Below are 26,549 nucleotides of genomic sequence, written 5' to 3'. Positions count from 1 at the left end.
TTGAAAGTGTGGAGTGGTGAACTTGACTAATTTAGCCATTTGAAACCAAAAAAAACATTCAGAATTCTATTTTTTGTGACAGGAATACATCTTTTGCAGGTCCTACATAGTTTGTGTGACTGTCCAGAGTCAATTTTGACTTGAATCTTGAAAGAGTGAGAACTGTACTGACACAAAAAACAAAACAAAAGAAAAAAACAATACAGGAGTGGGGTGGGTGGTGGTGGTGTTGGGAAAAAACATTTCAACCAAAAATTGAAAACAACATAAAATTGCTGCCAAATAGAGCTATGCGATACTTTACATTTTGTTATCGATTGACACCAAGTAAATAATGGGGCCAGTATTGCCAATACAATCTGGATACCAAATGCGTTTAGTTTCATAAAATATTATATTTAAATAATTTGTCCTGTTAGTAAGATTAATAAACGTCTTGTTCAGTCGTTTTACTATGCCATAATGTTATTAGTTATAAAATTACCGTAACAAAAAAAAAAAAACAAAGGCATATAGATAGGGTGACATGGAGAACGGGAATCAAAGCAAGAATACACTCAAGTAATCCTGAAACTGGAATTGAAAATATGTAAAAATAAATAAACTGTGCTCCAAAATAGTGTTAAATGATGGTAAAAATATAATTCACTATATGGTCTCGCGCTGAGACCATTTTGTTTTTCTGTGCATCAGTTAACGTTATAAACAAATAGGAATTGACAAAAACTCCAAATTTTACATCATGCCCTGCAGTGTGAACCTAACCGAAGTTACTTGCTACATTTGAGGACATTCATCCTTTGGTTTCTGTCTTCTGTCACCCAAACACGCACAGAGTTGTAATGAGCTAATCCATGTCGCCGCAGTGGAGTCCGCGCTCGAGAGCCCGTGTTCTCTCAGGCTGAACCATCAGCAAGCTGTCCCCCCCCTCAGATACTTAATGACTTTCTGCTCCGTGGACAACTCGGGCCAAAGAGATTACTGTATATAAAAAGAAAAAAAGAGTGAGGAGAAAGGACAAAGAAAGACAAAGAGAAGTCAAAAAGAGAGAGATGTGGTAAAGCATGGCCATTTCTCCAAGTTGAGGGTAAATTGGATCAGATGCTGTTGATATTGATTATTGATCGATGCTTCAGGCCTGCAAAGAACTCAGAACACCTGAGCCTACATATTCCAGTTTGCATCAGTGAAGGAACAACAGCAGGATAAAGGAATCTTGTGAATAGTATTTGAAGGTGACTCTCGTTCATCAAAAGTTCATTTTAGAGTACACATATAAAAGTCTATTACAATGGTTGTGCATAAAATTCAATGTGCCTGTGATTCAACCATTACAGTGACTTACAAACTCTAATATTCAATTTGAAAGTAAAAACAAGAAACTGAAACAAGTTGGTTGCCAAAGTGTGTGCACCCCAACTACATGGAAGTCGCTGTGTTCACAAAAGACACGCGGCAATCCAAAATGCTTCTGATTAACATTCAATGTTCAAAGTATACTTTATCATTGCTTTTTTGTAGCAGAAACATAATTATATTGTTTTCAGTTGAGTTGGTCATATTATGGGGTCACATTTGGGTTTTATCTTGGTCTCATTTTTCAAACCATGACAAGCAGGCAGTTAAACAGGTGTGTAGAGTCGACTTTTTAAAGCCTAGGAAGGCAGCTGTCCATCTGTCTATCTAGCTGACAGATAATAGATGGACAGCGGGGCAGACAGACGGTAATATTTGCACCTTAGCTATAAACCGATGCCTGTACGTGTAATTTCAATATCAGACGGTCCTAGCTAATAACAATGGCCCCATTATGCTAGCAGATGTTCCTTTCAGACACAGAGAGCCAGATACAGGCAACGGCACTGTACATTGTTGCCTCCCTGGCGGTCTTGCACCAATTACGTGCCGGTTGGAATGCCTTCCCTCTCCTACGGTGACCTGGCGGGCTCATTGTCATGCTAAACTACTTTTCATCTGCTAACGACCCCCCCGCCTGAATATGTATGGGGGGCCGGTGGCTATAATGGAGATGGGCTTGCTCCTGCCCAATTGTCTAACACATCAGCCTTCAATCACCACTCAATCTGGCCGCACTAGCACCTGCATGGGTGTGTGTTGCCGCCAACTTCGAGCCATGATTTGGCGGTGGCTTCGGCTAATACGCGAGCATAACAGAGCCTCTCTGATATGCAAAGCCTCCACTTCACTGCACCTGGCATCCAGACGCTCCTCGTCCTAATTTGCTCCCTGTTCAAATGTAATAGGAAAACACTCATACAGGACAATGCTTTGTTTTGTCCGCCCGCCTTGATAATGATGATTTTGGGCTATTATGTCAGGGATGTGGCCCTGTATGTTTGGGATGAACAAAAGATTGTGTTTATACGGAGCAGGGGTTACAGGTGTGAGTGAAAGTTTAACGCGCGTAACAGCTACTATTCAATTGTCACATTGAGAAAACCTAGCTCCGAGTCTCATACGGGCAGTGTGCAACCGATTACAAAAACAGGGAGGTGTCACGTGACAAGATGGGACAAACCATTTAGTATGGGGGAGAATCTGGCTTTTTAAAATACTGTAATGACATTGAATAACCTACTGAACATACAATTTGTTTCATGAACTTATATTTTCAAGAACCATTTAATCGACTCAATAATTATTTTTAAAGTATTTTTGAATGCTTGTTTGTTTTATTCATAACCTCAAGTACCCCCTGGAGTTCCCTCAAGTACCCCGAGAAGTACCTGTACCCCATTTGAGAACCACTGATCTAATTGATAGAACGTGCAAGAAACTGCAACTTTCAAGCGACAGCTCAGACAACACAAAACACAACAGTTTATAATGTCAAAGCCAAAATCTAAGCAGATTAGTTAGCTTCTGTTAATCTGCTTAATGAAATCATTCTCACTTTGTATTCCTATTATTATGGTTGTTATTTTTAACGTTTCACATGCAGTCTCTGAACAAACGTGCCTTACTAGTAAGCCAGCATTGAGGAACGTTTGGAATGCGCACAACAAATCTTTTCCAAAGAGTTGTTAACATGGAAACAACCTTCACCTTCATGGCTGTTTTTGTGTGCTGCATACCTAGCCTTAAAAGAAAAAAGAAAAAAAAAGGATGTGCAGAGAAATGACACATCGCCATGACAACAGCGAGGAGTAGGACACATGCCATTCCATTTGAAAGGATGGAATAGATATGTGCTGCTCGTTCATCCTGTTAAATGCGGGGATGGAAAATGTACTCGCACTCAGTACAGAAGTACTGATTTTCCTGATTTTTGTTTGTGGTTAAAACAGGGCCCTGTAATGGATTTGGACACCTGCCAGCTATTCCTAACCCTGAAAACACATCTCCATTTGGCTAGTTTGCTTTAGTGGTTTCTTTAGAGTGCCTTGTTGTCTGCTGTAAGTGCACAAACCTGACGCAGAGAAAGATGGAAGTCCAAGGTAAATCATAAATTAAAGAAAACAGCTACCTAATGCGTTTGGGCAGGTGTTTAGGGGGAAGATTTAGAGCGTTTTTCAATAAAAAAGAATACATTAAATTTCAAAAACGTCCAAATGAATGTTTTCTTACTGACCAGGAGTATGTTTTAAAAATAATCATAGGTCTAGTTACCATCAAATGATATTACTTGGGGGGTTGCACTTCTCCGGAGGCAGCCATGTTTGTTATAGCTACGGACAATGGTAAATGCAGCACCTGCACCACCTCCTGCTGTCCAAAATGAAAAAACGTAATAAATCTTACACATTATCCCTTTAAGCGATTTGATGTTTGTGGCTGAAACGTAGTAATTTGTAGGTTGAAGAAAGATGCTCGACGAAGCAGCATTCATTTTCAGTTTGCAACAGTGGTATTTGATCGACAGTTGAGTGGGGTGTATTCGACAGACATACCCAACGGAGTTTGAGAGCGGATAGACATGCTTAAATTTGGCTGATTTTGAAGACTCATGGCGATTTTTTTACTCATTCAAATTCAGCAGGCTTGCTAATATGCACTTTCTGTGCTGTGTCAAATGTATTTTACTTTTTGTAAGGACTTTAGGTACATTAATAACGTATTTGTAGCTAGCTTGTTCTCACCATCGCTATCGTAAGCGTGTGTACACGTGCATTGGTAACACATGCTGAGCATACGCACTAATCCATTTATTTAGGTCGTGCCTAATTTACCGCATCGACGCATTTCCTCCACCCATTTTCTTCATAATTTTTTTTTATTCCAGTTCAACGACCTCCTGAACAACTCCGCCTAAACTGATTACTTGCTGCTCATTTGCATATTTATTGTTTCAAGGCCATACATGCTCACTTTTATTTTCTCCTTTTGCATTGAAGTTGCACATAAATGAACAGCCCCAGCCATCGTCAGTTAAACAATTGGAGCTTTTGTGAGAGATCCTTGATACAATTTACCAAATCTGTGCAAATTGAGTCTTTTTGAGAGGGAAGAATGTCAAGCCACATGTCGTCAGAGCCTGCTGGCAATACGATTGCACACAGGCACACTAGTGACACCCAGTGGACCTTCATGAGTGGTGGGGGACTTGTGCGAGCCCTTTACAAATGCACCTACAATTATTTTCTCTTTGTCTACCTCCAAAAAGCCTTGCAAGGACAACACATTTTATTCACAAATTTTCCTGCTATCTTCTGAATCTAATAATTTCTCAAAGGAGCGTGTGCATGATAATTACTCATTACGTTCATCCTATTAATGGAGAAAAAAATATTAATGCAAACATTTTGCTTTTGCTCCTGATTTCTAATAAAACTAAATCCTACATGCAAATATTAGGATTTTTTTTTTTCAATTTTGGTGAGACCGTTACTGCGACAACACATATTTTTATTCTCATATTAAGAGCAAAATTAAATCATACTATACTTCATTTTATGAGTTTTCACTGGTTTAAAATGTATTGTTGCTTTTATAACATATCTTGCTTTTGTCCTTGTTCACATCATTTAAATATAGATCAATTTATGTTATTTTTGTTTCTTTCATTGTTGAAGTAATACAATACAGAGGATATGTCATTTTTCTGTTACTTTTATTTGTTGATGTTCCACTGTGTGTACAGTACATTATTAAGGTTAAATTTTGCAAGCTCTTTTGTTCTCTATTACACTTACAGTATCTCTTAATAGTTTTGTGTTTCTTATTTTATTTATTGCTAGATCCCTTTTGTTTTTATGTCGACCAAAAGGCACCATATTTTTCCTCCCATAAAACAATGAGAAAATATATATTAGAGACTTTTTATAAGGTAATAATCCAAATTAATTTTAGACAATCTATTTATTTGAATATTTATAATTGGCTGGGGAAAGAAACAATTCAACCTAAAACAATGCACAAAACACAAATTCTCCTCCTAGCACAGCCCTGATTTTATGATTGATGATTTTATGCATGCAGACATTTTTGCAGGATGCATCGTGATCATCAAACGAAGGGTGGAATGTCCCGAAGTTAAATACAAGATCGGCGTGGTGCAAATAAATCAAATCCACGATGACAGCAAAAAGATTGCAGGCCACGCCATCGTAGTTCAATAAAGCCAAGCACATACATGTGGACAGTCGGAGCAATTTTAGCTCTTACAAAGAAATTATTGGATGTGTCTGACAGGGTATCCTGACCAATTATTCTGTGCTGCCTTGACTTGTATCTCAAATATCTTAATCTTTAACAATAAATCAAAACAAAGCTGATAAGTAAGCTGCAGTAATACTTGTTTACAGAGGATAAATAATATATGTCATTATATCTGACTACAACTGCTGCTTCAGCATTTGTGCAATAAAAAATTAATGCAACATATGATATGTTTTAAAATAATAATACAGTAATACAATTTAAGAATTGTAATTCCAACACATGGTAGTTTTGTAAACCCATCAATGGCATGTTAACATTAATCTAGTGGAATATATGTTTTATGTTTAGTTTTACGGTTATATCAAAATCATGAAAAACTCCGGTCACTTGTAATGTCAGGTACTGCTGAAGTGGTTTGCTCCCCTTTGTGGCATATATTGTTTTTGGGGCAAATGTTCAGTATTTGGTTTATTCTGCCTTGATTCCTTGAAAATGGCTTCACAAAAAATAAGTATGTGTAAAATGACTTTTGTCCGCAAGGATCATCGTCACAGGGTGATAAACGACGACAGCGTTCTTTGAAGACCGCTGCCTCAAGGGGACCAAGCGACCCCAGGAAACCTTTTTGCCCTCCCCTTGTGACACCCGACAAACTGGGTGACCACGTTAAAACAGGTCGTAATAGGAGGAGGAGCGTTCGAGAGGGAAATTTGTGTTGTGTCTGTCTTGGCAGGAACAAGAGTGAGGATAGAAAATAACATTCTGAAAGCCAAAAACAAGAAATTTAAATTTACAGCTGCACAGTAGGACAACAGTGGAAAAGGGAAATAAGAGGATGAAAGAGTGGATTTATTGGCTGTGATTCCGTCTGTATGCAGATGTAACGACATGTAGGCGGCAGTAGCTTGGCCCTTGGAGAACAAAGAGGTGAAAGTTTAAATGCGGCGGCTGTAAACCAAAAATAGGAACGTTAATGGAGGGATTTTATGTATTTTCTTCCTCGTGCAGTTGAGACGCTGCACACCCCGTCAGACTGAATACAAAGCTGAATACAGATTAAGCAATTGTGAACATTAATGAATGTACAAGTACTACACACACATATACATACATACATTCATACACACACACATATATATATATATATATATATATATACATACATACATTCATACACACACACACATACATATATATATATATATATATATATATATATATATATATATATATATATATATAGTCACACACAAACACTTTTATTTATTTATTTTTTAATTGTTAAGTGTATTTGAATGATCACAATTCAAAAAATGTCAAGAAAAGACATTGGTAGCAAACTGCAACTCGGGCCAGATGTTAGGCTAATTGACTTCAATATTGTTTGAGCGAATTTACGGACAATTACTAAATATGGACCCTGTGGAGCCATTGCCAAGCTTCTGCAAAGAACAAACTCCAGCACGAGCAGCTTACCTTGATAATGTGGATTCGTGGCCCCTTGATTGTTGCAAAGGTGGAACAGCGACGGTGTTAATGTGCTGCCGTCCCTGTTTTCAATTTCACACTCAATGACTTCCATGTGGTAGCGCTTAATTGGTGGATCAACGGGGGACCTTGTGCAGGTCTGCAAGCACGTGCATATCAACACTCGGGCAAACTTTTGTGCTCACTTGCCACATTTGATCTTTAACCAAATCATTTGTAGATGACATTATGAAAATTTCCCTAAGTATCTTTTTTGATAAAATGAAAACAATGTATTATTGTTAATCAGTGTAATTTTCTACTCAAATCATTATGTAACACAATGCAAAATAAATAAATTAAAAAAAAGGTTATCTTCTGCATTTTTCTCTAACAAGAACTGCCCTCATGTCTACCCTCACAACATCGATCAATCTTTTCTTTGGTCTTGCACTAGCTCTCTTTTCCAACAGCTTCATACTCATCATCCTTCTACTGATGATCTCGCCTCAGGATGTGTGCAAAACATCAAAATGTGGTCATCTGGTCTCTAATTTTTCCTTAAAAACATCTAACCTGAGCTGTTCCGCTGACAAGTTCATTTTGAATCAATCCTGGTCACTCACTCAAAACCTCAAAATCTTTATTTTCACTGCACAGCTCTTACTAATGTAATGAATGAAGCAGGCCAAGTGCTTTACACTGTGCCCGTGTTAAAGTGAATCTCACCGCCGCCTCCTCAAAGAAGGCCAAAGACACTTTAATGACTGGCACAAAAGTGACTTCTTTTTACGACGCTTTACCCTCCATGTAAGCTCTTAAAAGCAACATCAATTGGCTTCGGAGAACTGTAAATCTCTTCAACAAAGTCGACATCTGGAAATGGAAACAACAAAGTGGAGCGACTCCATTTTTTAAGACCTGTACCACCATATTTAGTTCAACAGCAAAATTTAAGTATATATTTAAGTATATATATATATACCGTATACATCCATTTTCTACAGCTGTTTATCCTCACTAGGATCACTGGCTTGCTGATGCCTATCCCATTTGTTTATGGGGAAAAACCTAACCTGGTTGCCAGCCAAATGCAGGGCAAAACAACCATTCACTCACTCAAAGGACAATTTTGGGTGTCCAATACACTTGCTAAGCATGTTTTTGGAGAGTGGGAGGAAGCAGGCTCGGGGAGAACATGCAAACAGCACACATGTAGCCACACACACACACACACACACACACACACACACACGTACGCACGCACGCACACACGCACACCACATACACACCACATACACACCACACACAGGTATATCTGGCTCGGAATCCCCACAAAATAGCCCCAAGTGAGTATCTGAGCAAGAATTGATTCATTGAAAAAGTGTTTACAGCTTTGACTTTGGAAAGGGCCACAGATGTCAGCGGGGGTCAAAAGTGGCATGTGGGCCTCAGGGAGGATCAGCGCTGCCCTCCATCTGTCAATGTCAAGCGCCTGACACCATCTTGCGGCCCTCTGCTCCTTCAACAAATGACAGAGAAAGACACGTGCAACTTTGTTACATGTTGCTTGCATGTTAATTTTTTTCAAAAGTAGTCATTCGCAGCATGGTACAAATCTCTAAGTGAAATGATGGTAAAAATTCTCAAAAGTCATGTAAAATCTGAAATAAAATTAAACATATTAGGATCAGGGGAAAACATCAATAGATGCCAAGAAAATGAAGGGATATACACATTTAATCATTATATAATGAATATGAATCAGCACATTTCTCTCTTAGACCAAACCCCATGGGGAGAGATTTAGATAAGGGTGAACGTACTGTGCTGCTATCCGAATATCAAAAATACTGACTGGCTGCATTTCTCCAAAAAGTTTGAATTTTTTTTAAATTGGCTTTTTTCTACAATGTTTAACACACAGGCCACCATACGATCTATTGCATGTTACGTCTCTCATCTGAAAATCTGTGGCTTTTCAATTCCCTGAAGCTAAATTATCCATAGATTTGACTGTGAGTGTGAATTCTTGTTTGAGGAAATGTGCCTTGCCACTTGGCTGGCGACCAATCCTACCATAATAGTAATCTGGGACAGGCTCCAGCTCAGCCGTGACACTAATGAGGACAAGCAGTATAGAAAATGAATAGATGAAAACACTGACTTGGATTAAGCACACAAAACCACATAACAAACACACATACGCATTCTCAGGAGGGTAGAACGGTGAGATGAAAGCAGGTGTCACACGAGATGATGTGCTATGTGAACTGTTACAAGAGAACCACAACAAAGGAGGCCAACCAGGTCAGTTGAAGACATTAGGACCAGTGGATTCATCCATAAGTGTTCAAAGAATTCACGTACATAATGAATAACTTTCTGGGCTCTTTGAGTAAACGTATATGTTGGTGTATAAGCACAAAAGCAGGAAACTAATCAACTGAAACCCATTCCATATTAATGTGATGTATTACTGCTGCACAACCAAAATGCTGAAATTTCCATGATTTTCACCAATAGGAACACTACCCAGGCCCCAAGATGTGTCGGGTTTCCTCTTTGCTGACAGCCGGTGTTCTTTACTTGGACCTCTCGGGACGGTGGGATTGCGAGGAAGACTCCTCCGGTTAAATTTGAGTGATGAATGCGTAAGCAAACGCAGCCGTCAGCTAATTGTTTGTGTAAAGGCGGCGGAGGAGCGAGCATGACGCAGTGAAAGATGATATACGGAAGGACACAAATAGACGTTTGCATAACAGGCGCCAGGATACGTTCGGGTGGCAGAAAGACAGTCAACACCACTGACCTGAACTGAATTGAAAACAAAAGATGTGTCGACCCAATCAAAATATTGTATGTAATCCAGCCAAACAGCTGAGTGATAATGATTGAATGGCGGTCGTAAAAGGTTGGCCAGAGAAAGACTGCTTTACAATCAGGCAGTCCATCAATCCATCATAATGATCATGATGACAATGATAATCATGACAATTTCAAAATCACAACACCGCTGTTATCGTTGGATAACAACTACCTGACAAAACAACAACAAGGTGACGGAGAACAAACGCTGTAAAAAATTAAAGCAACTCGGAAGCTGAAGTGTTGGCCCCTACCCATTTCTACCTCACCAAATTTGTCCCTTTTTGAAAAATCTTTGGACACCCATGGCCGAGACTCAAAAAAAAGAACAAGCAGCTCAGCTCCTCTGCACATAATTCCATAAAAAAACAGCACCCAGAAATAGCTGAGTGTCGGTTTCCTGTTGTTATGAGCGACAAAAGGCTGCGAAAATCGGAAAACATCATGCTCCTGTCGCAACTGTGACACATGTAACCTAGGAAACAGGAAGTTAGGCTGCAATTACAAAAGAGCAACAACAGAGGGAAATTCACAAGGGAGACTTGCGAAAAAAAAAAAAAGTTTTATGTTTTACTGTAATGTAAAAGTCTTTATTTTTGTCACATCTACATTTTGGTTGCCATAGTGATGTATTTACATTTAGTGCTCTTTTATGATGGTGGAAACAATTAATGGCTTAAAAACACATGCACACGCACTTACCCAAACGCACGCACACCCGTGGACAAAAACACACAAAGCTGATGATTGATGACTGGCCTCAGGCTGTCCCTCTGTTTGAACTTCCTGGTTTTAAATCCCGTTTCCTGCGTGGATCATTTTAGTGTTTAGCTATGTGATTAAAGCGCCCGGATGAGGTCACGATGCACTCTGGGGTCTTTGCGCAGGTAAGAGAGGGTAGAGTCCTCCGTTGTCTGCCTTGCATGGTCAAAAGGGTGACATGGCAATTCGGTCCACTTCTGAGGTATCACTGTAAACAATCAATTGGTGATTTTCACTAGTCTCCAAAATTCCTCCACAAGTCTTATTGGGGTCTGGAATGAAATAAGGCAATCACTCAAAATAAAGTTTGAGGTTACAGAGCTAACATATGCTTTATTTGTTCACCATATTGGAGAAATAAGCATTAGAATTTGATTGTCCAGAACTCTTTGGGTATTGGAGCAAACTATTCTCGTGAATCAAAATGCAATTGATCTAAATCAAGGCTGATTAGTGTCCCGGAAGAGCTTTCGCGTTACCACGGGATATGGTGACCCTTTTTGGATCTCCGCTGAAACACTCAAGATGATGCGTCAGCCCAGGAGTAAAGAGATGACTGGGTCGGATGCCTTTCAAAATTCCAGCCCTTGTTGAGAGTTTCCGGCCAAGAGCTCGTCGGAACAGAACAACACGTTCAGGATGTTGACTTGGTCTCCAAATTCTCCGCTCATTTCAAAGCAATTGAACATCTGTGCAGAACAATCCACGACGGCCCCATCTCACAGTGTGAGCTACTTGATGATCTTGCGCTGAATATCACAGCACACCTTTGACGAGGCGGATCAGATGGCGGTCTTGGCTTTGGATCTAATGTTATCATTTGCGTGAGCTGCACGGGCCGTGAGAAACCATCATTATTGGACCAGCTGGGAATGTTGCCGTTTGAACTTTCAGGGCGAGAACGTGCTTGAGCTAAAGTCCAGACATGTGAAGGTTGGCTGGGAAGTTTTCAAAGCAGCAAAGGTTAAAGTCTATCACTTTGTAACACGGGGCCGTGTTTGTGCCCCCTCAGAGAGAAACTCACATGCAATTATAAGAATACATTCATCGGTGTCTCGGAAAAACACATATGGAAATCATGTCTCTTGCTGCTTTTGGTCCACGACCGTGTGTGGTGTCCTCCTGAAACTCGATGCTATATCACATGGAGCCTGTTTGCGTGCTAATTGAGTTTCGTACTTTGACAAGCATATGGTCTTGATTTCAAATGCGTCGTTCCAATCTAATGAGCAATCCCAGGTGGAAGGAGAAAATATAAAACTCTTTGGATTTACAAGCAGATCCAACTTGTCAGTAGTGACCTGGGATTCGGAAAGGTTAAACATGTAGACGAGCGCTAACTCCACCAAGGACCATTAGCACAGATGAAAAGCAGACATGGGGGTTTCTTTATCTGGATTTGCATCGCTATGTTATTCTTCTTTCCATTCTAGTTAGAGCGCCTTTAAACTGACGATCGCATTCTTTTTTTAAAGAGTGTCAAATTGAGGCTAAATTATCATGCAAGTGTCGTTTTTAATGGTTTCCTGTGATTCCTCAGTAGTTTTTCCAGGGCGCACAAACACAAAATGGCTGTCCACTGAACACATCTCAAAATGTTATCTTTTACATTTAGGACCAATAAGCTTGATCAATGAGGAAAATCATTAATTACACTTGATAGCGTTTTTACGGCCATCATAATAGATTGATTGCAAATCAATTAATTATAATCATATTGAAGGCATTACGTTTTTAAATCAAGGTATTTAATGACATTAATCTTGTCTTTATTTTCTAATTTTATGCATGTATGATGATTAGAACTGTCTGAGTTCTTAGGGGTTAGAAAACAAATGTCAATCACACCCTGTAGACAATAATTGGCTGTCATTGTGTTTGATCTAACAGGCCCCTGTTGCAGGCAGGGGAGCAAATTCAGAAGGATGGCGTCAAAATGGAAAAGCATGTGAGAGCTGCCTGGTGAATGGTAATTTTAACTTTAAAAAAAATGCACCGGCAGCGTCTTTGATAAAGGTATAGGAGTGATACGTATTCTTTGTAAGGAGGTGCTTGCTTGCCACAGAAACAGCTCAAGTTTAGCCAACCACATACATGCAAAACAACCAGCTGCAACTGCTGCTTTAGCTAACAATAGCAAAAAAGACGCTAAAATATTGATCCATAGCAAAGCTCGCTGCTCAACTAAACTATGGAACAGTCAAGACGGATGATGTTTTTAATTGTATTTTTTTGTAGGTATTTGCTAATAGACATACACCACTGTTCTTGTTAGTTGAAACTAAAGGTTGCCGCCAGTTTGGGACGAGTTTCAAGTTCACCACTATTAACACAATAACACAATGTATATAAATTAAGATAAACATTGAGGTTTAGGGTTTTCCTCAGAAATCTGTAGGTGAGATTACAAAAAGATGAATTAGGTCAATTAATTACAGTTTTGTTTTAATTCTGTTCACAAAAAATTGTTTGTATATTCAGGACTCATTTTTGACATTTATGACTGGTTTATGACATTTTTTGGGAGTGACAACTTGTCCTTACTCAAGTAATCATTTGAGGATGATGACCATTCCACTTTGACTTCATGTTTCCTCACAGACATTTCAAAAACCCATAGAAATGTTCTCCGTAAAGAGAGGAGGTCAAACTAAAGAACACAATCTACCCCAGGCTGGATGATGTTCCATTTTTCCAGAAATCCAAATAAATGTACCAATTAAAAGCAATGTAAATCAAAATAATTAGCTTTATAGTAAGATGGTTGTTTTCATACAAAATTTGTGAAGAACTTTTACTGTTAAAGTTGCCAAATTGACTTTGTAATTGCTTATATAAAAAAATACCATAGTGTCAACTAGCTCTATTTGCGAGGAGCAGGGTCCACAAAAGTTCGCGTCTAAATGGACCCCCATGTGCCATAAATGCTGATAAAGATTGAATAACTGCTTCCCACAAAAATGGCGAGGGCTCGTTTGCCCTCGCCCTTCAAAAACAAACTTTTTTTTTTTTTAAATAGTTGTTTGAATTTAAAAAATGCAGACGCCTTCAATAATGGACAAATTGTTAAATTAAAGATGTATGATGGACTCCTAATAAGCAATCGTTTGTGTTAGCAGAAGTCAGTTATTGAAGTAAGAATGAGAATAGGTGGACTAGCAGATTGCTGGAATTTTGTTTGATATTACTGTCATTTACTCTTTTCATTGAAAAGTTAATATTATAATTATTTGAAAAAGGCAATTGTTGAAGCACAGTCTTCCACGAGGGCTGTTGAGGATGTATGATACAGCAGTTACTGCATCAGTACTGTGTTCATTCATCACATTATAATTAGGTAAGGTTTTACCAGCATGTGTTGAAGAGAGAGTAATATGAAACACTCTTCCATGTAGTTAACACACTGACCCACTACATTTAACAGACCCATACACAGTCCACGAAACATCATGTAGTGTGAATGAGCTGAAGAGCTTCCTGCTTCCCCGCCGTGTAGTCCCTGGAGGTCAATAAGCGCCATACTTGACAGACGCAGCCGCTAACAGCGATAGCCTACGCTTTTGCCCGGTTTCACTTGCACTCCACAGTGACTCATTGTACCAGTCGCTCCTAATTTCCTGCTAGGCTGAAGCATGGCGAGATGTGTGCCGTTTTCCGCAGACTCGTTAGAAACAAATGGACGGGAAGGTGTTTTTATAGCTTACGTCTGGACCAGGTATTGCCACAAGTGCCCATACACACATCTTGCCTTCTACCATTGTGGTCCCCACTTTAGAAAAAGGCTCAATTTTTATTCAAACTTTTTACTGCTGCGTGGTGTTTCTAATTAGCTGTAATTGCTCCTTCCAGTCTTGGGTTTTACTGACTTGCATCAAACCTGGAATCTGACTGGCACTGCTCTACTTTGAATCATGTAAAAGTTCCTCAGTAACAGCACATGTTGCTCATTGGATACTTGACCGTGTGCAATTTATTCCCAACTATGTAAAGTACAAGTGACTGGGGTATATGTGAATAAGAACAACCAGAAAAAAAATTAAAACACACCTGAGGTAAAAGATATGGAAATGGCGGTCAAGCTAGGCTAAGGATATGTAAGAAGTAGCCTCTATTATCAGCAAAATTTGCAGTCTTTGCTGGATCTGAATGCTTTATAATTTGAAAAAAGGAATCCATTATGGGTGTGCATGCAATACATGTTACACCTCTAACCAAGAACTGCAATGACTACCTATGATGTACCTAGGGCCAACCCAAATGAATAATTGAGGAGCACAAAGGATCTGTAACTAGACTGGATGGAGCTTTCAGAAGGTGAAGGTTCCTGTCTGCTCTCCTCGTGAGAAAAGGTTCGTTGTCTTCTCTCTGCTTTTTTGTTTCCTAATTGATTCAGGTTGCCTGAACACTCAACAGTATATATTATCAGATTTCTTTAGTTTTTTATGAAACCGATTGACTATCATTGTGTTAGATCCAAATGAAACATTTATAAAGATTTGTTTTCATTTTAGAGAACAATGGTCAACATTTTTGCTTCTTTTATGAGATTACGGACCACAGAAATAGTCAGTCAAAGTAATTCTATTTGCCACTTTGTATTTTACAAATAGAGTCCCAATTTTAAATAAAAAGTTGGAAATGTAAACATGTTTTTTAAAAACCAATTCAATCGATTAATTGACATTTCGACCACCTGGTCTAATAATCGTTAGTTGCAGCCCTAGTGCATACAGTATATTATTATATGATCGTGCACACAAGAAAATGCAAAATAACCTTCGTTGCAAAGTGCATGTAAATTAATGGTGGCTGAATGGTTGCTTCTGCTACCTGGTGACAGGGTGGTTGGAGCCCCACGATTTGCTCACAAGTCAAAGCACATTATAGAACACTTATAACAAAATAACTTGTAAGTTAGGGCACTGCTGTAATTGTGAATAAAACATACAAGGTAGGCATGCTCCATGCATAGTGAGACTTAATAAAATTCTCACAAAAAAAACTATAGTAAAAGGGTGATAAAACAAATAAATCAATAACGTAGTAATAACAGTCGATGCTTTGTCGGTGAACAAATAGGCCAACTAAGTCTGCGCTATGTTCCTTGTGTCCTTTCAGGGATGACCGGCTGTAATTTAAGAATGAGGATCTTGTTTGTATTTTTCAACAATAAAAAAAAGCTTGACTGTTTTGTGAGTGGACCCTGTAAGCAGTAAGTTAATCAAAAAAATCCATCTTGCCCCATTCCCCTTCTCCTTTTCGTTTGTGGTCTTTCTGCTCCAGCGAACACACTTATGAGCTGAGGCCAACACACAGGATGCGGCCGTAATTTACAGTGATTCATTTCGTGAGCGCTGAAACCCGACGTACCAAAACGCACACCCCCACTGCATTGCCTCCGCTCACGTTAATGTCGACACGCTTTAATAACGTAAAGAAAACCTAAAGGTGTCGGTTGAGTGGACGCGTGCCCTTTACAATGTCTCTTGTCCCGTCTGCTTCAACACTTCTTAAATCTTGGTTCTACTCTATCGGCCGACCATGCTCTGGCTTGCAGGAAACAAATGCCGACCACAATTTATTCAAATCCTGATTCTGTCTGTCCCAATGGTTGGGGAAAGGCAAGCTACTTCAGTTAATCACACCTGACTTTACAGGTCTACCAGTCACACTTGCAGAGCTTCAAAATAACCTTTGAAAACGTTTCTAGTTGCCCCATGTAATGCAAAACTTCACAACTGATACTGTACAAGGCAAGCCTCACTTTTTCAAACTGAGAGCTACTACTTTGGTACTGAGTTATACAAAAGGCTACCAATTTGATACCACTTATGAAATGACAAAATTGTTCAAAGTATCTGTCTTACGTGAAGAAGCCAATCATGTTAATGGTTCCTCACAATAATCAAGAAACAGCTGAAATAAATATGCAAATGAAGTGTAATATGTAATGTAAATGTAATATTTATATAACAGCAAAACTACTAGAAAATCATAGTTTTTTTACTTGTAAGGTTTTGCTAAAACAGTGCTAGTCATGGGGGCTATCAGGTGCCCGCGGGTGACGTTGGTGACCCCTGGTATAACGGGTGTCAGTGTAAATTCCCCAAACTTTCGTACAGGTCAGTGGAAACTTTTATTAATTTTCTTTCTCTATGATGAAAAGCTTCAATGTCAGATAAATATTAAGGGAACTTTCTTGTACAGTTTAATGAGAACACTTACACATTTCATCCATCCATCCATTTTCTAGAGCTGCTTATCCTCACAATGGTCGTGGGTTTGCTGCTGCCTATCCCAGCTGGCTTTGGGCAGTAGGCGGTGGACACGCTGAACTGGTTGCCAGTCAATTTCTGTACACATGTAATACTTATTTTTGTCATATTTATTTTTGCTGTATTTTTTATTTTACTTCCAGCAGTTTATTACAGCCAAGGATGTTTTTTTTGTTTTTTTCTCTGTTTAAGTGCTTCATAAATAAAATGGACTTGAGTTAAGAAAAAAAATCCAGTATCACAATTATTTACTGTGTACATACGCTGTCAAAGTCTCCAAGGCACCAAACTATGGTCTTTCTGTCTATATACATGTGGTTTACATCTCAAATATGAACATATTATTTCACAGTAAATCTGTGTCACACCCCTGTTGGGTGGGCTAATATATTAACAATGGTTGTTTTTTGGCATGTCTCCCAGACTACTACAAGCAGTGCAAAAGCATACTGCACATTCTCCTCATCTTCACTTCCATTCATTGACCAACAACGTAACCCGGAATGGGTTAGAGGTTAGGGTGCAAGGTTGGCCAACTCATCTTTTTCTTGGCTTGTGATCGGTTCGGGTCGAGTTATCACAATGATTCTTCCTGCTTTACCCAACAAGCGGCGATTTTAAATCATTACTTGACGGAAAAAAATGCGAGATGTGCTTGTTTTTTTTTTTCTTACAGTTTTAGACCAACCTGTAACTTGTATAAACACACGAAAAAAAAAGTAGTTATCAGTCGTTCAAAGTCAGTGCGGTTATGTAAAGGGTGGGGGCTTTGCAAAATATAATTGAGAAGCACTGGCGTAAACATTGGGAGCAAAAAAAGTTCACAGCGAATATTGTTCTGAAGCTCATGCATGTTCTTCCATCTTCTGTTTATCCATGCTTCTGTAAGCACGTTGCGAGTCGGGGAACACAGAGCAAATGGTTTTGATTCTTTTTCATCTCTTTGTCATTAATGGTGGCGGTTTTGCCCATCTAGTTGCCTGTGATGCATATTCAAATCTGTCTCAGACCAATCAATGACCTCAAACGTATTTAGGTCACGTTTTGTAACCGGGCTACTTTTTTTGGAACCACAATGCAACAGGTATCAGAAAAAGTGAGTGAGGTAGATTAGAGCTGTTTCTCGGTGGAAACTGTGACTCTGTCAAGTAGAGTAGGGTAGATAACGTCAGTGGAGGTGGGGCTTTAGTTTTTTTTTATGGGTGCAAAGATGACAGTCAAGCTTATACAGGCGGCCCTGGCGACAGACAAGCCTAAAGTACGCCAAGATACATCACAAAGCCTGTTTGTTGTATCACGCCTGATAAAGCATGCTGTCTAGCTGAACGTATCAATCGTGGAAAAGGAGATTTTTACTGTAGGATTGGAATATTTACTTAACACTGTGAGAACAGCTGGCGGAGGTGGGGCAGGTCGCTGTGATAAAATCACACAGCTGCCCTTCATCAACACCCAAACAGACACACACACAAACACGCATTCAACTGGACATGGGAGGAAGCTGCTCACTGAGTTCAAAGTCATCCTGTAGGTCCAATTAATATGTTGTCCCCCTTTGCAGCTTCCCTGTCCTCCTTCAGAAGCGCTGCCGACGTTATCGAGATGAGATCCACGTCGTGTTTATTTCAGCAGAGAGGAATGTAAGGGCACGTCAGAGTTCCAGACAGACGTCAGCGCAAGTATTTAGTCTGCAGGCTCTGCCAAAAGAAATGAAGGCCATGGACTAGAGCGGCAGGAAAGTACAGTACCTTTATGGCAGCGGGCTGTTTTTTGGGTGTGACAATCAAATTCATTGCTTTGCTGAACATCAACCTGTATGAAGCTGCTCAGGAAGGGAAGGGGGGCTTTTTCCTTAAAATAACATTTATTTTTATAAGTGAGGACAAGATAAGACAGCAGTTCATTTCCTCAGGCAGGCCATGATTGGTTCTTTCCTCCTTGCTTCTGCAAGCGGGAGATTAGGGAAAGAGGCCCATCCTCACTTGTGGGATTACCTGACAATTTAATAGCATTTTAATCACATTTTTAACATTTAGGGCACTTTTTGGACTGCCTTCGATTCCTGATCCAAACCTGAAGTTTGTTTGGCATGTCTATCATGAAGACACCGACAAAAAATTCTAAAGAAGCCCTGCCTGAAAAAGTGCAAGTCAGTCATTTTGCTTTGAAGTGTCAATTTTGGACACATTTTAGTTATTTAACAAATTAAACTTGTACCTTTAGGTAGCACCGTGATTGTAATGGTTACGTTCCAACACAGATTGGATATGTATTGTGGCGTACATTAATATTACAACTCAGCAGTGCGCTAGTGTGAGGCGAGCTGTAAATAAATAAATGATCACACACTCGCTCAGTCATTGCTAACAAAGCCAAAGATGTGATAAATAAACAACATGTAGAGCTTCTTCTCTGCGCTTTGCTGTTTACTCCCAAAAGGCCCCTTTTTGTTTATGTGCATTTAATTGGGCAGTGTGGCTTTTTGCTGGCTTCAGTGTGTCGATGTTTGAAGTTGTCGTCTTTCTTTTGTCAATTATAGATTGTTATGTCTGATAAGAAGTAATGGACTGAATTTTGTTTGTTTTCATTACAGTGAACATTTTGTTTGGGGATAATGATCAGATAATAGAGATGTAAGTCAGTTTGTGTGACTATACAAAAACGGATGCTGTTAGAAGTATTTGAATTGCAAAAAAAATGTTGGTGAAACCAGCGTTGATAATACATACAGGATTATGCATTCATCTAAACTTTCTGGATGTGTCAAACTGCGGGGCAAGGCCCAAAAAATTGGAGGATGACAAGGAAGGATTCCTTGTCTTTTCTCTTGCTGCAAAATGCTCTCTCCATAATTTAGAGCTGTTATTTGCATTTGAAACTACCAATTAAGACATACAAAAAGAAAAACTGAAAATTGGAAAAACAAGAGAAAAACATGTCAAGTAAAACAACAAAGTAGGAATTTGTTCAGATGATTTCCTGCGTTCTGTTTTGCCTCGTGTATATATATATATATATATATATATATATATATATATATATATATATCTTCACCATATATTACTTATGTATTCCGTCACAAAATGTTACTTTTCCCAAAATGTATTACTTATACTACATCTTTCTTATGCTACAACTTTTTCCAGTCATACAAACAAACAAATATAATTAAAATAAAAAAAAAAACTTTTTTGGTAAAAATATTTGAGCCATGCATTTTTTTTTCAATGAAACATTTTCTTTAAATTAGAACTTAGAAACAACAAAAATTGAATTCAGAATATATAATACCATATCCATTTACACATTTGAAAAAAGGTCACCATATGACAATGATACACTGTTTGTTACTGACCTTGATGTTACAGTTCTATTACATGTACAAGATTTAAGATTCCCTATTTGAGCATTTCATATTGATGTTAGGTGACATTGTTATTCCTTTTATGTACTGCGCACATTACTTGCCATCTGTGGTTTACTGGTGTTGGGAGCTTGTAAATAGTAGCCGCTTGCTTTCCCTCGTGTAGTCTACTTGAGATAAGGCCCATGATCGCATGCCTGACCTTGATATATAGCTGCTCCAGCTTGTGCCTGATAGGTGGCATTGCATGTAATCAAGATAAACAAATGAGTACTAAGCTACATGGCCATTTAAAATCTCCGACTGTGCTTGTGTGGGAGCTGCCTGGGTGAGCAAGCGTGGCCTTTCGCTGGAGATCTTCCTGATTATAGCTTGAAATGACTCACAGATTGTACTGCCTGCTCTCACACGCACACACGCTGACCTCCTGCCGCTGCATGCGGGTTTGTATGAAAGATACTTTCTCTAAACAACGGAAAGACAGCCAGCCTTCTAATAAAACATGCGCATTTGTGCGCTCGCACCTCATTTTGCAAAGACTCTCAGCCAAGGGGGGACTATAAGTTAACCCTCTGTGTATCAATTGCCAACTACTTGGAGAAGAATGAGCTCCAAGCCACTTAGACAATCCAAACACATTAATAAGAAGTGAAAGTTTGGCCAATATAACATGCGTTAATCCCTCTAACAGGGAAAGAATTTAGCCAGCTGCCTGCGAACAGAGAACTGAGCCTTCCTCCTGAGCCTGCGCCGCTAATTGTGTTCTCCGTCAGTGGACAACCACTGACTGGGATATTTGTAGAGTTGCATACTTGAATCGACCTCTAATTGATTACCAGATTGATAGTCTTTTTTGACATTTCATATGATATGTTTCAAATATTAAATATTTCAACCTCTCACCAGTAAATATTCTGCTATCTGTCATCCTCTTTAAAAACACACTGATTTTGTTGCAAATCAATGATAAACGTTTTTGCCAATTTTAGAAGCAAATTTAGGTTTATTTTGAAAAAAAAAACCTTATCAGTTAACTAAACAAAAAAAAAAAAATATCAGATTGTTAATTAAGTGCACATGTGGTACTGAGAAGGAAAAATATACATGATTTATCCCCCCCAAAATATATTGCATCCAAAGGTTTGAACACACTATGGCCAAACTTGGCAGCAGGGGTGGAGACGTGACATGGTATCATTGACAGCATGCCTGGCTCCCATTCATCACCCGTTTCAATCAATGGGTGTCTTTTTGTTGGTCATGGTCTGATGAATCTGTGTCACTCTAGCAATTCTCTAGAATCATTATTGATAGATTGAAGGGCCTTTCATCAGCATTGACTTTGGAAAATTGCGACACCAGCTCAGATTAGTTAGAATCTGACCATGAAAATGACATGCATTGAATGGGAGACAATAGAAAGAAGGATCAGCAGTCCGGGAGGCCATCACATCTCTGCCCCCTGCTGGCAAGTATTGCTGTGTGCACGTTGTCTCGAGAAATAGCTTTTATAAGTTTGCAATTATAAAAACAGTGAAACAAAAATTTGGATGCAGTTTATATATATATATATATATATATATATATATATATATATATATATATATATATATATATATATATATATATATATATATATATATATATATATAGTATCTTCATAATGAATAGACCTATAGTGTGTTTATAATATATATATTATAGAGACCAACCCGCAGAATTTATTTATTTATTTTCTTAAACGGGAACTTTTCTCAAACTAGAACATATCACCGGCGATTTCCTTCTCTTTAATCCATAATAGAAGAAGCCTCTCAATTTTGTTGTTGATCGAGGTCCATACCCTGGCAAGGAAATTCTTGCCCTTAGAAGATTGCCGAGCAGTTACGGCCATACTCACGAGCAAGGTTAACCATGCGTGCGCCTCCTTCGTATTTTTTTTTTATTATCTCCTGCTTCGTTTCTATTGTCATCATCCTCTAACTTCTTCCTTTACCGCCACTAGCAATTTTAGAAGCCGTGTCTAACAGATAAAGTTTGCAAAGTCGTAACATTCCTTCCTTCTGTTTTTGACTCATTTTCTCGCCTTCCTTCCGTCCCGACCAGCTGTGCCATCAAGCTAGATAAAGGCGTTCGGCCAATAGCATATCGGCATTTCTGTGATTGATGTGATGCCGGCCAATAGCATCTCCGTGAGTGAGACCGGTACTGTGACCTTAATCGACCAATATCATATTGGCATCTCCGTGACTGACTCCGTGACTGACACCGTGACTGAGACAGTGACTGTGACATTTTAAGAGCAATAGCGTTGTACGTTACTGTGATGAGCGTCAACTTCTGATTTTAGCAAAGCGAAAATAAATGTACGAATATAATGGCCGGCACGTCGTATTGTTCGTAAGACGGAAGGTTTGTGCGTAAGTGGGGGACAAAAAAACTCCGCGGTCCACGCTCGAAAGTCGAAATGTTCGTAAAAGAGGGTGTTCGTAAACTGGGGGCCGACTGTACATATATATATATATATATATATATATATATATATATATATATATATATATATATATATATATAGCACCACAGGTACACTTTAAATAGGTCTCAAACTCCAGTCCTCGAGGGACGCAATCCTGCATGTTTTCGATTCTTCTTTGTCAAGTACACCTAATTCAAATGATTACATCATCAGCAAACTCTGCAGGATCTTGAAAGTTATGTTAATCATTTGAATCAGGTGTGTTTAACAGAGAAGAATCAACAACATACAGGATTGCGGCCCTTTAGGACTGGCGTTCGAGACCTATGCTTTAAATGAACAATACCATTTGATTCCCAAGGAAAGAAAATCTATAAATGCAGCATGAAATTGAATGTATTTTTTGAGCATAGATGTAATGCATACTTAATAAATACAATCAAAAAATTTACATGAGCCACTCTTAAACAATTTCATTTCATTGAGGCTAGAGCAAGAGGGAAAAAGTGAGCTTTAAACTTTTTGCCTTTGAGGTAGTTTGAGGAAAACATACAAACATGCTATTAAAAACACCTGGGATCTGTTTTAAACTATAAAAAAAAAAAAAAGATGTAACGTTTTCTTAATGGCATGCCAGACAAAAAACAGAAGATCAGCAGTTTTTTCCTTTATTTTTTTACTTTGGATGAAGCCCTCCAAGGCTTAATTGGATGAAAGAACCCCTCGCTGGGCTGTCACAGAACTTCACTCGGGATTTTTAAACAAGTTGACAGCTGCTCTCGGAACAAGTCTCCCTGAGATCTACAGCATCTCTCAATTAATTTACAACAGCAACCACAACATTACAACACCCGAACAATATAATGAGATCCGAGGCATGAGCCTTATTATCTTTTTACACAAAAACCCTGCTAAATTAAATTTATCTGTGCTGGGACATCTGGTTTTCATCTACTTGTGCCTTTTATACACAACCCAGTGTAGATGAACATACTATGTGTGCTTTCCCATAGCAATACAGCTTCCTGCAATCAGACAATTCCTGACAATTGCTTTCAACACAGGAAGACCTAGCTGTGCCCAAAGTTGGATTTTCTTTCTTTTCTCCAGCATGAGGCGCCTAACTCATTCGACAAACAACTTGCTTTGTCATAATGAATGTGATAATCAGATTCTAACTAATTTATATCTTCTACTCCAAAGCTTTGCGGAACTCGAACACAAAGTGATGCAAAAGATTTCTGAGAGTTGCAAGTCATTACAAAACCTGAATTTCACAGTCAGACCCTTACCCCAAAATGTATTTGACCACTGTTCAAAAATGTATTAGATATGCAGCATATAGTACCACAGCAGTAAACAGTATTGAATGGGTACATTTCAAAGGCCTAAATAATCACAATATTTAATCTTTACGCTTCAGAGATAATAGTAACGTAATGATGTGTAACCTAATGTAAAAATGTTTAACTAGTGTGTTTCAAGGATTTCTTTGTGCTGTGAAGGTGCACAGTGGCACCCATCCAGGCAATACACTAACAGGGAATGCTGGACAAACCCACTTTATTTCCCTGCCTGAATATGTGTCATCCATGCTGTTCATCACTAGCAGATTTATTGCGTGTGTGTGTTGTTCCATGGGGAAGTACACACCCTGGCTAAATCTCTCAGCAAGGAGGGAGGGCTCTGTTTTAACCCATTAACCCATAACCTCTTCCACCAAGGTAGCACAACCTTAAAACGACCACAACCGCAATGGCTTCTTCCCACTTCTAAATGAATTGTCAGGCATCCTAAAAGCAATGAACTCTGAACCTACAGCTTACTATAAACAGCACCCCTGTGTGTAATTTGCTCTTTGAAACTTCCCCAACTTGTGCCAAATTGTGGGGGGAAAAAAAAAAAATTCTCTTCAGTCTCTGTGTGCGTGCATGTGGGCAGGCGGGCCAAAGAAATCAAAGTTTATTTAGAAATCAGACTGGGGACAAAGGCCGCACACTCCTGTCTGGTAAATGTGAGGCCAAGTCGTCCTGGGTGGAGAAGGAAAAAGACGGTTTCCCAGGGAGATAGAGAGGCGTCGTTAAGATTGCAAGATGTTGAAAACTCCACATGGAAAGCTATGAGAATAAACTGTAATAAACGAAGATGTTTTTAAATCGGCTCTGACATCTACTCAAATATACAGTATAATAGTTGGGTAAAATATAGGTTATTATAATCCTGAAATTTCAAAGTGACTTTTTTGCATACATGAAACATGTATCAGTTCACTTGATTGAGGTCAAGCAGCACCAAAACTACAGACAGTAGATGAACTAGAAAGGAGAATAGCAACTATATGTCACGTCCCTTCATTACTGAGCTATTTAGTAAAAAAAAAAAAAAAAATACGTTAATAAGTGGCATTAAAGACGGATGAATGGATGGATAAATTGGATAAATTACCCAAATCCAGTAACAGTAAATAAGTAACTTCCCAAACAAGAAAATTCTGAATGATTTTGAAAAACAGGAAGCTACACAACCCACTCAAAAAATAAAAAGATTTCCATTCCCTTGTTTTAACCTTTGAGGAGTGTTCACTTGGATAACTAAAATTCTACACAGACACATACCCAACTTTTATCAAGCAAATTGTCATTTTTGATTGATATTTTCAAAATTGAAATTGAAATTACATTATAGTTTGTCTCCCTTTGTCGCCGTGTAACAAAGCTGACTTATGACTATAGTTGAATCAAAGTAACCTATCTAAGCAGATAATTTGACTAAATCATATTTTTCTTGCTGTCTTCTCCATAGCTAAATCAGAGTTGGCCTGGACTGCCACATCTGCTTCATCCTCAACTGGGGCTGCGATCATTCAATGAGTAATTCGGAAAATACGATCCACAAAGATCATATCCATAATATTGCTGTGTTCCACTTGCCTTTGAAATAGGAAACTGGCAAGAGGAATAGCGTCATACTGGTTTGTGTCTCTACTGGCAGTTCGGAAAAGTGGAGACTAATGCCTCAGGGGGTTTCTTTTTTGATCGCTAACTCATTCAGCTTTTCACAGTACCCAAAACACAGTGGAACAACCTTAGTTGTAGTTCTATTTGATGTTTTCCTGACAGAAGTGTCAGAAGTTAAAAAAAAAAAAAAACTTCTCTTAAAGGGTCATTGTCACCAAAAAATAAATAAAAATCTCATGAAACTTCAGAACAGTCTTAAAAACAATTTAAACAATCTCGTAAAACTTCAAAGTGAAAATATTATATATTTTAAAAAATCCTGTGAAAATGCAGAACATCTTATGAGACTTCAAGAGTTCTATAGAATGCATGAAACTTGTGAGACATCAGAATATCTCATAAGCCTTCAAAGACTTGCGTGAAATTGAAAAAAAGTCTTGTGAAATTTAACAAGATGCTGAGACTTCAACAAATGTCATGAGACTTCATAACATATCTGAGAAGTACCAGCAAAAAAAAAAAACAGAGAATATTTTAAAACTTCAAAGGATGTTTTGCGATTATCAAAATAATCTTGTGAAAACACAACAAATCTTATGAGACTTCAAGTGATCTTGGAATTTGCATTAAATCATGCAAAACCTAAAGAACTCTTGAGTGACTTCAACAAATCTCATCACACCTGATAAAATATTACTGAAGTTGGAGTAAATCTTGTAAGACTTCAAATAAAAAATATTGGGAAAACAAAAACCTTG

This window comes from Hippichthys cyanospilos, chromosome 6 (assembly GCF_059441005.1).
Source record: "Hippichthys cyanospilos isolate Australia breed blue-spotted pipefish chromosome 6, RoL_Hcya_1.0, whole genome shotgun sequence".
Lineage (NCBI taxonomy): Eukaryota > Metazoa > Chordata > Actinopteri > Syngnathiformes > Syngnathidae > Hippichthys > Hippichthys cyanospilos.
The sequence above is the reverse complement of the archived record's forward strand: the minus strand, read 5'-3'. Positions refer to the sequence as shown.